General features: G+C 34.8%; 1 protein-coding gene across 1 annotated transcript in view; it reads left to right on the top strand.

The window, feature by feature from the left end:
• The window catches only part of antxr2.S (ANTXR cell adhesion molecule 2 S homeolog), a 113364-nt gene that overhangs the window by 71453 nt on the left and 25144 nt on the right, over positions 1-16767 (top strand). The gene's annotated exons all lie outside the window — the stretch shown is intronic.

Genomic DNA, 16767 nt, shown 5'->3' with positions numbered 1-16767 from the left:
AATAAAGTTAGCATCAAGTATCATAATGTTCAGGTTGCTAGAGGTGGGCCAAGCCAGCCCGGAGCTCTAGGCAACCTAGCCAGCTACCTCGCCCCCCTGTGCGCACACTTGCGATACAGTGTGTGAATGTGTGGTAAAGCTGAGGGTAGGGAGAGTGCGGCAACGGGTGGCATAGGCAAGAGAGTCCAGACTACGGGTAGGCAGAGGAGATAACTGCCCTGTGCTCCTGCCTTTGTTGCACTCTAGGTAGGTGACTCTTCTGCCTACCCCTAGTTCCAGCCATGTAGGTGGCAGCCTGAGACTGAGCACAATTTTATATGGGTAGTAAAAGAATTGATTTGAATGATCAATGTAAATTCTGATTCTGGGTGAATCAATACCTGAAAATGAACCCATAAGAGTAGCGGAGTCATGTATTAGCCCAGTTTTCTGTTTGACTGACCAGCACTTGTATGAGGAGGGTTCCAGATCACTTGTTGATTTGTCAGACCGGTGACAACCAAATAATTGGATATGATACCTTTAAATGCACCTTCAATATAATGGGCCAGATTCAATTCAGTGAGCTAAATCTCATTGTTTATCATGTGAAGTCATGGATGAGATTCAGCTGTGGAGAAAAAAACTTCTTCACTTGTGCTCAGTTTTACTGTTTTCCATAGAGTTTTTACGTGATAAACAGTGAGATAACTTTTTCTGAATTGAATTGCATCTCAAATTAAATCCCATCCATGGGGTATATTTATCAAAGAGTGAAGTTAGAGGTCGTCACAGTCCTCTGGAGTGAAATTCCGCCACTCTCCATTCATTTCTATGGGATTTTTAAAAGAGTATTTATCAATGGGTGAAAGTGAAAGGTCATCCTTTGATAAATACGTTGTTCAAAATTCCATAGAAATGAATGGAGAGTGGCAGAATTTCACTATATAGGACTTTGATAAATATGCCCCCATGAGTTTTCACATGATAAACCCTTTTCTCACTAAACCAAACTGAATCTGACCCAAAGAATGAAAAAGAAAGCACAGTTTATATGCTTGTATAAGTGATTTAAAGAAGCCATTAATAAGCATGTATTGTTTACAGATTGAAGCAATACTTAATTTATTAAATAACCCTTGAATTTGTGACAGGCTAACTATAAGCAATAAAGGACCTATTAATGATGCTGTGTAAAGCATTGTGTAAAAAATTACCGGAGATGTTGCCCATAGCAACCAAACAGATATTTGCTTTTGCTTTCTTACTTGTAGGTGACTGTTGAAATCTAATTGCTGATTGGTTGCAATGGGTAATATCACCAGTGATTTTTTACACAGTGTTTTACACAGCATCATAAATATGCTTAAAAATATACACAGCAAAGAACTTATTGAAAACTATGGAAAAAACTTACTGTTTTCAGTATACACTACGTGTATATATATATATATATATATATATATATATATATATATATATATATATATATATATATATATATATATATATATATATATATATATATATATATATATATATATATATATATATATATATATAGGTTTTGAAAAGTGTTATTCAGCTTATGTAGTGTGTGTGTGTACAGCATGTATGTATATATATATATATACTGTACATACACACACACACTACATAAGCGAACAAAACTTTTCATACTTTTCAAAACCTTTTGTACAGTGTAGTTGGAATTCACCAGATTTTGCTTATATGAGAATAGTAGCAGTATGACTTGAATGTTTACAATTTTACTAAACTAAATGTTTATTATGTTCTACTTCTTTTTGAAAGAACTGATATATCAATACTCCTGCATGCTTTATTGTTCTTGCATTTCTGCAAATGATCTCTCAATGATCTTTAACCTACATGACAGGTATGGCTCTCACATGCTGAGAGTGAATAGCTTTTTAATGCTGGCCCTATAATTATCACCATTTTCAAGGTATCAAACAATCTCAACCAAGTTTAATTCTGTACTGGTTTACAAAAAATGGCATTGAATAATACATGAAAATAATATTAAAAATGTAGAGCTCTCAGCATTTTGAAGGTGAATGTTTTCAAATGTGCAATAGTCATTGTGGATGTTAGGTAGTGATGGCATAATTCCCTGTTAAAGAAATCCCCACACAACGTAGCCAGTAGAATGAGGAGAGCAATCCAAGGCAGAATATCTGTTACAATGTAATTTTATTAGCAGTTACAAAACACATATTTGGCAGTGCTCTGAAGTAATCCAGTACAAATCCCCACACAAAGCTTATATAGTGCAAGAAAATTATCTATTATTTCAAAGCAACTTTCCAATACATTAATTTTAAAAAACTTTTTTTTTTTTAAAGTTTTCAAATAAATGTAATTGCAATTAACCAGCATTTGTCTAGTTGTTTATATTTTTTGCACTTCTGGTTCTGACTGCGGAAACAATAGGACATATTTATCAAAATATCAGATAATGATCAAGACAGTTTACCAGGGGGAAATATGCTTTCTATTCTTCTTTATAATACTGTAATGGGGTTATATAATAAATGTACTAAGTTTGTCCACGCCCAAACCAGTCAGCAGGTAGAATATACTGATCACTGATCAGACATTGTGTTGGTTGTAATAAAACTGTGCCTTATTATATATATTGCAAGTAGGGATGGGCGAATTTTAGTTTCGCCAAAAATTCGCCGCTGGCGAAATGTCGCAGACGCCCATTAAAGTCTATGGGCGTCAAAAAAAATTTGTCGCGCGGCAAAATTTTTTTGACGTGCGTCTATTTATTTTGACGCACAACACCATAGAAGTCTATGGGCGTCATTTTTGTGGGGAACCAAGCGAAAAAATTCGCCCATCCCTAATTGCAAGGGTTTAGGTTATAAAAGGCAAGAACATGCTGTTCTGCTTACGACCCTAAATGGGCTGGTGGAGATCATTGGTTAGTTCAGTTTTCCATTTTGTTCATTTGCTTATTGGAGGAACCACTCATGGATTATATTGTTTATTTAAAAATCTCTGCATACAGCTTAAAATACAATACAGGTATGGAATCTCATATCCAGTAACTAAGCTGTGTATATCCATATTGGTGGCAAAACAATTCAATTGGGATTATTTCATGTTTAAACTGTATTTTTTTGCAGACATTGGGTATAGAGATCCAATGCACAGAAAAAAAAATTCTAGAACTCCAACTCCCAAGCATTCAGGATAATAGATCCATCCCATGCCTATACTGTATTCTTCTTTGTAAAATAATAACCTACAAACTAGCCTTGACATAAAGCAAGATGAGAGGCAATTAATTGTACCATTAATAAGACAATTGTATATTAGCTGATACTATGAGCACTGGGAATATGGTCATCATAGTTTTTTTGAACTAAAGGGGTAATAAAAGTTGTAATGAAAAAGTTGTAAAAAAGCTGTAAAAAGGGTAATAAAAGTTGATAATGGCAAAAACTGTTTGAAATTTGCAAATAATTTGTTTCTTTGCACAAATTTAATATAGCTCATGCACAATTGAAAAAAACTCTGCAGGTTTTATTGATTGTGCCAGGGCACAGTGTAAATTCTTACTGAATTTCTGCATTAACTGTGTAATGAAAAAATTTACATTCCTAAAATTTCTGTTCTCATTTATGCAATCTTTTTTCCTTTTATAACTTGTATTACATTTCCATCTGACTGTGACACTATTGACTGTTGTGAGCAATTATACTGAATAGAGCTTTTGAAATCAGCAACGATATCGTGCTTGGGCAGTGCATGTACTGAAGCACAGAATCAACTGTCACAACTCTTTATTCTTGTTAGCTTAAAGATGATCAGTCTTTTAGCCAAAAACAAAAGGTACAATTGTAAATGATCAATGCACTTGAAGAAGACACTCTGCAAGCTATAATATTTTAGCTACCTGTCATATTTTATCTTTTAGAGAACAAATATCTGGCAAGGTTTCAACTGCCTTGACAAAATGTACGGCTTAATATAATAGATGGATACAACATAAAAATAAAATCATTATTTTCAGAGTGTCACCTGTATGATAGAGTCTTATCTTCTGCTTATTTGAAAGAAGGTTTAATGCTGCAAGATAGATTAGCAGAACTGATTTTGCTCTCTTTTCAAATAATAACCATCTAAAAATTCTCTCAAATTAGTTTGTTCAGTTGGTGTAAATTTTTTTAAAGATACACTCAAATTTAAGTGAAGTGAAACCTAAGCAGGGTTTATCAAAGTCTATCATTGTTTATTTGTGCTTGCTTTGTCCTGTCTCCTTTCAGCCCCCTCCTTGATTCTGTTTTCTCCCTCTGCTGCATGCTTGTTTCGAGTGTGGCCCAATGCTTGAGAAGGCCGCACACAGTTGTGTCAGTAATCAGGGCAGAGCTTTGATTGTCACTGGAATTCCTGAGAGTCATAAATGTTTCAGCTGGCAAACCACAAGGTTATGGAAGCTGATACAGGTGCGAGCTAGCAGTTGTCTGTGACATCTGTTCAGAGCAGAGGCATGGGTCTTCACAAGCCTGCAGCAAGGCTGCTGGATTGTCAGCAGATGTAGTTAAGAGTGGCAGAACAGTTTTGGTCTCACACTTGCTGCCTGGGGGGCTTAAACACCAAAGTTAAAGAGAGGGTGGACACAGCTGTGCTCTCAAACTTGCCTGCGGCACAAATAAAGAGATCTGATGTAGTCTGACTCTTTTGTGGTGAGGAGACCAGGATAGAAATCTACTTCAGAGGCAACTTAACGCAACAACATCTGCCGCCAAGTTTCCAGGGAGTGACAGGGGACAGCAGGTACAGATCGAAGTCCCCACGTAAACAGTCTCCATTAAGCCATGAACTCTTTTGATGGACTTCCATCAAACATGCTGGAGTCCACAGCAGGAGTTTATATTGTTTTCAAAGCAGTATTTTGTTTTATCTGCTAACAAGGTAATTTATAAATGATGCATTACTAGAAACTTTTGCCCATGAAAAAGTGATTGAGAGAGAACAGAGCAGAAAATGTAAGAAAGTAATTCAACACCGCTGTCATGATTAGTCCCTTAAGAGTCATTATGCTCATTTTGCGGTCACATTAACCTTCAGGTTATATTATGCTAATGAACTAGTTACTGCCTAAATACTAATGCATCAAACATTTAACTAGTCAACTAATTTCTCTGTTCAGGATGTCTAGTTAGGATTTTTTTTTCTTAGATCTAGAAAGCTTAAGACAGGGGGTTTCAGTATATGACCTCTTGTAATTTCAAACCTGAAAATTATGTTTGCTTGTCCATCAACATGGATTTATGATAGCATAGTCATCCTCAAATAAATGATCAATTATTACAGAGAAACTTGACTAACAGCTAGTTGATACAGAGGACGGTGAAACCCCCACATCACAAAGTCTGCTGAAAGTGCCTACTTGTGAATAATGCACCAAAGATCCTTGTATATTTGAGTATAAATATCATATCTTCCTTTAAGTGCTTCTTCTTTAGTTTGAACAAAAAGAAAAACTGAGTGGAGTTTCCTTTAAGAGCATTTCTTAGGATGTGACGTATCCTATAGTGTTTTCATAGACATAGGTTACAGTGCAGATAGAAGCAGGCTGAAGAGTGTGGGTCTTTTTCTGGAATGTAGATAAAAGCCAATAGTTAACAGTTGGTCTGTTTTGGAGAAACTGTTTCTTCACTCCTCCTATGGTCTTGCACTTATGGCTTTACTTAATCACCCAGGAACATTTACATGCAATTGAAAATGTGCAAATCACAAAAATATGACTGATAAATAGGGTCCTATGTCATGCCACAGGCTGACGTACCACTTACCAGTACAGAACAACAACAAATCTAGCAGCAACTTAATACATAGTCATTCATATTTAAACATGGTCTGTTGTGGATCTGAGAGCATATTATCTGTAATGCATGTAATATATGGGTTCTGTTATCTTCACAGTAATGTACAGCATTCAGGGAACAAGTATATTTTGCATGTTCTAGCCCTATCAATGATTTGAAACTTATTTTTCTTTGAAGTCTTTAAATTATGCATTCTCGTTTGTCACTGACATGATTATTCGCTGTAAATGTAGTAAATAGTATACCACCTCAGCTTTCATGATCTTTTTTACATTTTTCAATGGTTATAAATGTATTTGTCAATGTAATTGCAACTGAAAGGACTATTTATGTAACCCTTTCTGTTCTCTGGGTTTGACTCATTTGTGAAAGGAGTCAGGTCTCTTCTAGATTTTCTATTGGTTTGAATAGAAATGCCATTTACAAATAACTTTAAAACCATTGAAAATAATTGCTGAATGTATAACGAAAAGTTACTTAGGATTACATTGTCTTTTACTGTGCAAAAAATAGTTTTGGTTGAAGACATCGTAATAGAAAACTAATCTTAAGATATGTGATGTAAGGATTTTGTTACCCATTTGTTAAGGTGTAGAATGCTTCAGAATAAGAATCTTGCTAAAAACAAATCCTTTCTGAAATGTAGGCATATCCAGTACTATTCATTCTAAATGAACATAAGCACTATATGGTACTCATCCTTATTTTAGATAAGCACTATTGCATTTCATAAGTAGTACTGTGGCTCAGAACTATGATACCCTAATTTCTGATAAAGTAGTTTGCTTAAGATGGCCCATATAAGTACCAATGTAGACTGTAAGTATATTCATAGGTAGAGAATAATGAAGATCTCGAGATCTATATATATATATATTTATGATGTTTCCCAGTGGAAAGCTATCTATTGTTAGCATCATCAAAAAAACAAGGTTTTTTTAATTTTGTATGTAAAGCTTCTGTTAATCAGTTTTTAACCTCTCAAAAATCATAAATGTGTATATTTATTAATTTTGCATTATGTCTTAAGAAGGTGCATGGAGTTAAATCTAATGGCAAAAAACTACTGGGCAACTAGGCATTGCCTGAAAGAATCTATAGTAGAATGGTACAGAAAGGTACTACCCAGACAAACTGAAGGTACTACCTAGTCCAAACCAAAAGTTTGACCCAGACAAACCAATTTAAGAATCATCATGAAATTGTATTCATTGATGATAGAAACAGCATTTTTTCAAACGGGCAGATATGATATCAGCACATGCAACAAACAGGCAGGGCTTGGCACAAAGTGTGGGAGGCAGAGAGACTAATTCATAGCCCTAGGGGATAATGCCCGCCAGCAGGAACTATGTAAGATTTGGGAGAAATAAGGGTGGGGGGGTTTCTATGGGGGGTCATTTAAAAAAGGAATCATGGTTTTACTATGGTTCTAAAAATTCAAGATTTATTACGTTAAAAAAAACCACAAAAACCTCTAAGGCAAAAGAGTTTGTGAGTTTAGTCGTGGTTTCAAAAACCTCTAAAACCACTTAAATCTGACCTTTAATAAATAAGCCCCCATGAGTAAGATTGCATGATTAACTTGGAGGAATTTAAAAAAAAATGGTGAAAAGTCTATCTATTTTAAAAAATATTAGTGTCCTTTAGCTAGTGCAATGGGTCTTAAACTAACAAGTTTTATCCAATTCAACTTCAATTCTCTACCTATGAAATTAAAGTTATTGGTGAATGTTTGTCAATTATTTGTAGATTTGACGTAGTGTGACATTGATTATTATATCAGAAATATCCTCAACATAACCAGACAGGGCTGGAATGGCACAGATAATTATAATGCAGGGCACAACTAATGCTTGAAAGATAATTAGGATGACAGTCTTGCAATTGTGGATCACTCCTTCTGCTGTGGTATTATATAAACGTGAAGAACGACATTCATTGGTTTCTGTCACATTACACTGAAAGTATTCTGAATGCTACCAGAACATTTGCGGTACAACGGGGCTGCATAATTCAAATAAAAGTAAATCACTAGGACAGTATCCACCAAACTAGACCAACATTTCTTTAGATCAGTACTTTGCATATGCAGTATACAATAAGCTGACAAGAATACTTTAAAAACATTTAGGGGCACATTTACAAAGCTCGAGTGAAGGATTCGAATTAAAAAAACTTCGAATTTCGAAGTGTTTTTTGGGCTACTTCGACCATCGAATGGGCTACTTCGACCATCGAATGGGCTACTTCGACCTTCGACTACTACTTCGACTTCGAATCGAACGATTCGAAGTAAAAATCGTTAGACTATTCGACCATTCGATAGTCGAAGTACTGTCTCTTTAAGAAAAACTTCGACCCCCTACTTCGGCAGCTAAAAGCTACCGAAGTCAATGTTAGCCTATGGGGAAGGTCCCCATAGGCTTGCCTGAGATTTTTTGATCGAAGGATATTCCTTCGATCGTTGTATTAAAATCCTTCGAATCGTTCGAATAATCCTTCGATCGTTCGATCGCAGGATTTGCGCTAAATCGTTCGACTTCGATATTCGAAGTCGAGCGATTTTAGTTCCTAGTAGAATATCGAGGGTTAATTAACCCTCGATATTCGACCCTTCATACATCTGCCCCTTACACTATTTTTATGACATTTATGCTACAAAATGAGCTAACGATTTTTTTAACTGAACATACTACAAGTTTTAATAAATAGAACATTAAATTGGCATTCAGTTTTTTTAAAAAAAAATAATCATTTAGAATGATTAAGAATACATATTATTAAGAATACATAAATATTTCTCCATTTGTTATCCAACAGCACAATACATTTTCTTGTATGTCTAATTAGGAATCAGTAATAAGCAGCACATTTCAACAAATTTACAATGTCTAGTTTGTCTTTTCTATATATCTTTTTAAAATTAGCTATGTTTAATACCAGCAAATCGTATTCTTGGAAATGATTTCTGAACTGGTACACACTGATTTGTTGAAGAGAATTTCTACACCTCAGGCAATGGAAATGGTTAAGTAGACTAACAATGTGTATGAAGAGATTCCCAGCACAAGCTATTATTATATGCATAATGCCCACTCCTCCATATAACCCTAAACGGCCTGTCAGCTTGATGTTGCTCATGTTAAGTCTCAGTACCTCATTAATCCATTTTTGGATAGGCTGGCTTCCCTCAAGAAATGCGCAGTCTGACAGTTCAATTCATGCCTGCTTTGCTTGGGAGACATGACAGCTTTAACTATCTCCTGTGCCAAGATTTATGAACTAGTCCTACAGCTCTTAACCAGATTAGTCCCCTTTCCATTAACTGCTTGAAAGTAGGGCAGATGTCCGAACGGCTGGTTGTAAATTCAATAATGTCTGCTGTGTTAATCTGTAGGCTTTACTGATGGAGAAGGCTGTAGATAACAGGATTAAAGTTTCACAACCCTGTTTTTTATGGCACAGGAGAGAGAGCTGAAGGGGTGGGGAATTACTTCTGTTGTTATCTTAGTTGATTGTCAAGAGATTTAAATATGTCTTGTTAATTAGGTAGTATCCACAAATGTGCATCTGATGTACTTAATAAATGACAAAATGTTATCATACCTGTTCAATATAATCTTATTAGATCATTTTGAGTTACCGATTGTGGTTTTATTTGAATGTATTGTGGTTCCTTTACAAATAATTATTAGCATAATGGTTTTACAATAAATGCAAATAATTATGTATTTAATAGTCATTTAATCTAATAATACTAGAAAGTTAAATTCAGGAAACCTACCCACTTATATTTATTTACTGTATATATTAAGTTTTTAACTGCAGTGATTAAATGCCATATCAGGAACAAAATGTATTTGTATTTGGAAGGATTTTCTTGTAAATACATTTGTTTAATCCACACCAATGATCTAATGAAGTCTGGTTAGTGCCTTGTGAATATATACAGTTCTTTTGTGGATGGTGTATTGCATGAGCACCTGGCATCCCATATAATTCACCAAGACATTTACCTTTCTCCCTAACTGGAAAGCCTTTAAACCAATAATTTTTTGAATGATCTAATTGTTATTGTGCTCAGCTTTAATGGCCTGACCATAGCATGTACTACATTATTTTTTAGTATACAATCACATTATAGCAATAATTAAAGAAGATTTTTCATACCATGTCTTAGGTGTAATTTTGAGAGTTTCTGTCTGTATTGCTGATACTTTCTACAGGGACTTTATAATGCTAATGTTCTTAATGGTAGAAATAAATATATATAAATATATAAATATATTAGTAAAATAAATATGAAATATCACTTTTTAGATTTATGGCTTAAAGAGATACTGACACCAGAAAATAATTATATCTACCATAACATGATATTTATAATTTTGCCATAAAAGTATTTGTCTGATGCTTTTACATTACCTTTCTTACATCCATGTTGCCTATGGACCGACACGGTCCTTGCACGGTTTTTAAAAAAGCCAACCACTGTGTAAATACACTAACAGAAGTGCCATAGCCTAAACTGGAAACCACTAGCGTATTTACGCAGCAGTTGGCTTTTTTAAAAACCACAACGAAACCATGGTGGTTCTCTGCATGTGTGCATAGTCTTACGGACAAATTAAGAAGGGACAGTTAGGTTGGCAAAACAGTAAGGTTTAAGAACTTCAAGTAACAATTACCTACAAAAGCTGAACCATCAGCGAAAAATAATCAACATGACCTATAGGTTACTTTTAGGGGCACATTTACTAAGCTCGAGTGAAGGATTCAAAGTAAAAAAACTTCGAATTTCAAAGGTCTTTTTGGGGTACTTCGACCATCGAATAGGCCATACGACTTCGACCACAACTTCGACTCCGTTTCGAACTAAAAATCGTTCGACTATTCAACCATTCGATAGTCGAAGTACTGTCTCTTTAAAAAAAACTTTGACTACATTCTTCGGTAGTTTAAACCTACCGAGGTACAATGTTAGTACAGATGTAATCCATTGATCCTTCGATCGATGGATTACAATCCTTCGAATCATTCGATCGAGCGATTTTTCCTTCAATCGTACGATCGTAGGAATTGCGGTAAATCCTACGAATTCGATATTTGAATTTGTGAATTAGTAAATGTGCCCCTTAATGTAGATTAATATTATGAAAAGAAAATGTTTGGTGTCAGTATCATTTTAAGTGAAGTTGTTGCTGCATTGCTGTTATCAAAACATTAAGTTAAGTTTTCAAGATTTTTTTATTTTTAAAGTTTATTGTATTGACAGCTATCCGTTCTAAATGCACTCAGATGCATCTTGGTAAGACATCCAACCAATCCAATATACTTCTTACATGCTTTTTCTGGAAATCAGTTTCAGGTGCTATATGAATACATTATATTTTCAATGGCATTGAAATATACTCAACATCAACACTTAGGGGCATATTTATCGAATTTAGAATTTGAAATACTTCAAAATTCGAATTCAAAAAAACCAACCGAAATTAAGTCGAAGGATTTTTTTGCCGAATAGGTCCATTTTCGATCGAATAGGTCCATATTCATTCGAATTTGAAACTTACTAATATAAGTAATATCGCATTCGATCAAATTCGAATCAAAGTTTTTCCCAAAAAAATTGACTCCAAATGGGTTCTAGGAGGTCCCCCATAGGCTAAAACAGCAATTCGGCAGGTTTTAGATGGTGAATGTTTGAAATTGAATTTTTTTTTTTAAAAGCTTGTTTTTTATTGTAAATGACAAAGTATAATCACAACAAATATTTATATGTTTCCATAAAGCGGAGAGCATAGCAATTGTGATTACGATTATATAGCAGTTCAATAACATTTTAAACATAAGCTCAATTATGGTTTATAGCAGTGGGGGGGTAGGACCTGTGAGGATTAATTCAGATAGGAGGTCAATAGTCTGTTAGTTTGATGACTTCTGGGAGGCGCGGTATCAGGTCTTGATGGTTCTTGTTGTAAAGTTGCTAGATATTGGGATGATTCCATGATCAAAGGATGATCCTTGAGAACCTCCATCTCATACCATGACGTATGTCTAAAGGTGTAGATTGTGAGGCATTTGATGTGTTGTGGGAGGTGTGCTATGTAGGTAGACCAGGTGTTGAAGAATTTTGATGTGTTGTGTTCTTTCCTGGTTATGGTTTCCAGCCAGTCCATATGGAAAATATGGTGTAGTTTTCGTTTCACCAACGTCATTGATGGAGGGTCAGTGTGTAGCCATTGTTGCAGTATCGTTTTCCTGGCAGCTGCTGCCAATCTGCCCATGAGGTGTTTTTCAGTTTTCGTGATTTGTGGAAATGAATTAAGTGTACTGAACAGAGCCCATGCTATGTGTATTTGGAGGGGTTTCCCTATCATCTGTGCACCATATGAAATTACTTCTTTCCAAAAAGATTGCATTAAGGGACAAGACCACATGGTATGTATCAGATTTGCTTCAGGGGCGTGGCATTTTAAACACATAGCTGAGGAGAGGTTACCCATTTTAAATCTTCTGAGTGGAGTAAGATATGAGTTGTGGAGAATTTGCAATGACATTTCCTGATACCTGCTTGCTGGAAGTAATGTCATAATTTTAGTGTGCTGTTTCAAAATGTCAGATTCTGTGGTATTAGGTATCTCCTTAATCCATTTGAAAGTAGGTTTATCATTGTTATCTATGTCTAGAAGTGGTTTAATGGTTTGATAAATGTGTGAAGTTGTGAGTTTCCTACTTTTGTTCTTCCATAGTCGGTTTAATATGTTATTTTTGTCATTATTTGTTAGAAGTTTGATTGTAGTGTTCGCGAAGTGAATGATCTGCAGACTTAGGTATAAGTGGGTGTGTGTAAATGGAAATTTTTCTACCAGCTTGTCTAAAGAGAGTACTGAGTTGTGAAACTGAATTTTTAAAGAGACAGTACATGATAAATTTTGATATTTTAATTTTCGATTTTTTTCAAATTCTAATCGAAGTACACAAAAAATAGCTCTAAATCTGCCTCCTAATGGCTGATTTCTCAATAAAATAATTGCTTTAATCACTGGCATGTTTTCACCAAAAATGCATAAGATGGCAAGTCCTTTTAATATTAAAGACAACATCAGCATTTGTTTTGATTTTTATGAACCACTTACCCAAGAATTCTCATAATTCTCACTTCTTGAATTGCTTTACATAAAAGGAAGCATGATATAAACTGGCACACTAATTCTGCTGCAATGTAAGTGTTTGTACATGGCTTCTCAGTACTCTTGCATCTAGCATTAACGAAAATAAAAATTTTTGACAATTACAACCTAATAGTTAAAGAACGAGCAATTTCGGTTTTAGATATAGAATTGCATTGAATGTGATCAGTGATCAACACATTTATAATGGTTGTACTTCTACTAGTGCATAACAGGTTCTTCACTATTTAATAGACTATTTTTAGAGTATTTTTAGTATTATTGCTGAACCCAATTACAGATTTCCACATAGATTTCAGTGCTTTTTCAAATAGAAAAAAAGGTGATATATTCTTCTCATGAAGAAAATTAATCTTACCCATTGTGATTTTTTTATTCTATGGAATTGCTAATGTAGTAAGTCCTATATATTGCACAAAGTTAATATTACCAGCAATGGCATAAATATATGTTACTGGGCCCCACAGCAAATTAAGTTTAGGGCCCCAAACATAAACAGATCTTGTCCTGTTCTACCAATAGATATTGAATTTGCTGATTATTTGGTTCTCGGGGGGACCCTTATACCTCCTGGGCCCCCCAGGGATCTGCTTCCTCTGTAGTTACGCCCATGATTACCATGCAAAACTTTTAGATAACCTAGATTGATGTGCTCTTCATTTCAAACCCTATTTTAGTATTCTTGTGATGCCATGACCAAAGAGTCCTTATACTAATACTGTTTATGTTTTTCTGGGTTTATTCCGTTTTATGGAGATAAAGATTTGGAAATGAATCTGTTATTTTATTATACAATCACTATCCACATGCTTCAGTGTCTTTAGAGTGAGAGCAATGTAAATGTAAATTCATATTGCAGGGTTGTTGCCCGTCCTTACATATTTAAACAGAAAACCAGTCACTAATAAACAAAGGCAGTAATTAAGACACGAAGGAACGGGGCAGCAGGTTTCTAAGGGTTACTGTGTCTATCGAGGAGAAAGTGATGGGGAATGAAAGGAGGAATAGCATCTGACATGTCTGTGGCTATGATGTAAACACAAACTAATGAAGGCTTGATAGCTGATTTTGTGAAAAATTTTACCAGTTACATTAATTGTGTCAAAGATGTTCATTTTAACACAGATTTGAAAGGAAAATAGACCAAATCTTTAACTAGGGCTTCTACCCAGGTTCAGTTGTTCTTTAACTGTTTTGTAAATGGCATAACATAATTTTTCATCTGCATGGGTCATTTTACTTAACTGAATATTTGTGTTTATTCATATGACTGGAGGCAGCCATAGTTAGTCTGATGAATTATCCTCATCCTAGGACTGTAATGAAACAGTCCCACATATTGGCCAAATGTCCAGGAAAATTTCACCCAAGAAATTAATTTTAAACAAAGTATCGGTCAAGCACTTTAGTTCCCTTGCTTTGTTCAATTATAACATTCATGCAAAATATCAGTTAAGTTCTATTTCCATACTTGGTTAAAGCATATTATTTTATGATTGTCTCTTGTACAGTGTCTTTCAAATATAGTATAGCATATAGTTTAATCACTGACTTCTGCCACTAAACTGCATTTTATATTACAGTCTCCATGATTCACTTTGATCCATAATGCATACATACCCGTATGCCATTCCAATTCACCAATTGCTTTTGCTTGATGGTTTAATTCTAAACTAAATTTATTAAAGAAAATAATCTATTAGAATTTAGGACAGGCTTTGTAAATACTATATAATACAAGTAGCATTTGTTATGCTGGGCTAAAATAGCCTCTTTTTTCATTTTTTACTTTCCCCATGCCAAATACATAAATACATTAGCATATTACATTGTTGTTTTGGCCTTCAAATGATATCCTACTAGGGGCTTTAACAAATATTTGTCAGGATTTTGCTTGTGACTTTTTATCGGCAGGCTCATTATTTAGTCTCAGGACATAAAGGATTATTGCTTGCATAGCTCATAAGAAAAATTATTAGTATTCACGGAGACTGTACCTGCTGCCCGAGTCTAGTGCTATGTCCAGTCATACTTCCAAGAGACTAGATGATGGCAGGTGGGGTCAGCCCACCCGGGAAGAGGACAGATGTTGGAGCCGTCTCCAGCTTTTGTCAGCATTAACGACCTGCATCTGACACCTCATTGTAGACATTCTTGTTGAATTGAATCTGAATAATTACTTCCTGTCAGCCTCTATTTACAGTAGCAGACTTCCCAAAACCCATCTCAGTAGCAATTGTGACAGAGAGTGAAGATGTTGTTTATTTTCTGCTCTGGGTGTATTTAATATAATTCCAGTTTAGTTGCTTATTCTAGGGTGAACAAACAGTACTAACACAAAAAGTATCACACATATTAAGTGTATATTCACAGAAGATATAGCTTTAACATCAAATGGTGTAATTAAATGAAGGGCAAGATTTAGTCTGACAAACATACTTACTTTCTTTACTGACTGACTAATGATAATAACCCTTAGATTGTAAGCTCTTTTGGGCAGTGCCCTCTTCACATTTTGAATCTGTTATTGCTCACTGTGTATGTAATTCTGTATGTTCTTTGTATAAACCTATTTATTACACAGCAATGCGGAATAAAAAAAATAATGTTAATAATAACTTAAGTGACCAGCATTTGATGTGGGATCTCATGCTAAAGACCTTATTTTTGATTTTGTATGGTTACTCCTTGAGAACCTAGACAAGTCAATTATGCTCCTGTGTCCCAACATACAGTACTTACTGTGCCTAAAATCACCCACATGAGAAATCCTATATAAATATTTCCCCCTTTCTCTTACAACTTATCCCGTCACCTGTATGCCCAGCACTCGAATTGTCAATCCTTTTTACATCTCTTGCTTCTCCTGGGTATCTGGATATTTTTCCTTTCTTAGCTACATATTAAGTGGCCTATTTACTAACATGCAAATGTGTGGTTTTTCTGTATTTGTTTAAACATCTAAAAAGTCAAGATTTGTGTAAAAACCACAAAAAACCTGAATATAAAATTTGCCAGTTAAAAGCTGTTGAGGTCCTGTAGAAACCAGTAGGATCAATTTGGACTTTTAGAGGACTTATTCTTTTTTGGCTATTAGTTGTCAGAAAAACTTGAATTTTTAGAAGTTTAGAGATATTCATATTTTGTTTATCATTCACCACTTTTTTTAAATTTAGATCTAAATGAGAGAAAGAGAGTTTATTTGTGGTTTCAAAAACCTCATAAAATGGGCCTATAACTGACTGATTTAGGTTCTTGTCCTGGCTTTAGCATTTTTAAGGATGGACTGATGACTATGCAAGCCATGATCAGTCATCAGTCCATCCTTAAAATTGAGATCCCTCCACCACACAACACCTGTGCTATATAAATGGTCATTGTAATGTCACATTGTATACCAAAGTTTATGTGTCATCAGCCCTTAGAGTGGTCCTAATAAAATATGATGTTATCTGCAGCTTCCTTACTGAGGCTTCTAAAAGAGACACACGAAAAATAACTATAGACTACTATTAGACTTTAACTTTAGTAATTTTGATTGTGGCTCTTTTTGGTCCATCTCTTGTACAGATTATTGGCATACTAACATCTGCTTGCTTGCTTGCTTTGAGGTATCCCCTTTTTATCAGTTAATGTTACTGAGATGCCTGTTTTTTTTTGTTTGTTTTTTTATTTGAGTCTGGTGAGTAGACTGATTCACTGTGTGACTGGTAGAAGAGGAACATCAG

This window comes from Xenopus laevis, chromosome 1S (genome assembly GCF_017654675.1).
Source record: "Xenopus laevis strain J_2021 chromosome 1S, Xenopus_laevis_v10.1, whole genome shotgun sequence".
Taxonomy (NCBI): domain Eukaryota; kingdom Metazoa; phylum Chordata; class Amphibia; order Anura; family Pipidae; genus Xenopus; species Xenopus laevis.
Note: the sequence above shows the minus strand (reverse complement) of the source record. Positions and strands in the feature narration are given on the sequence as shown.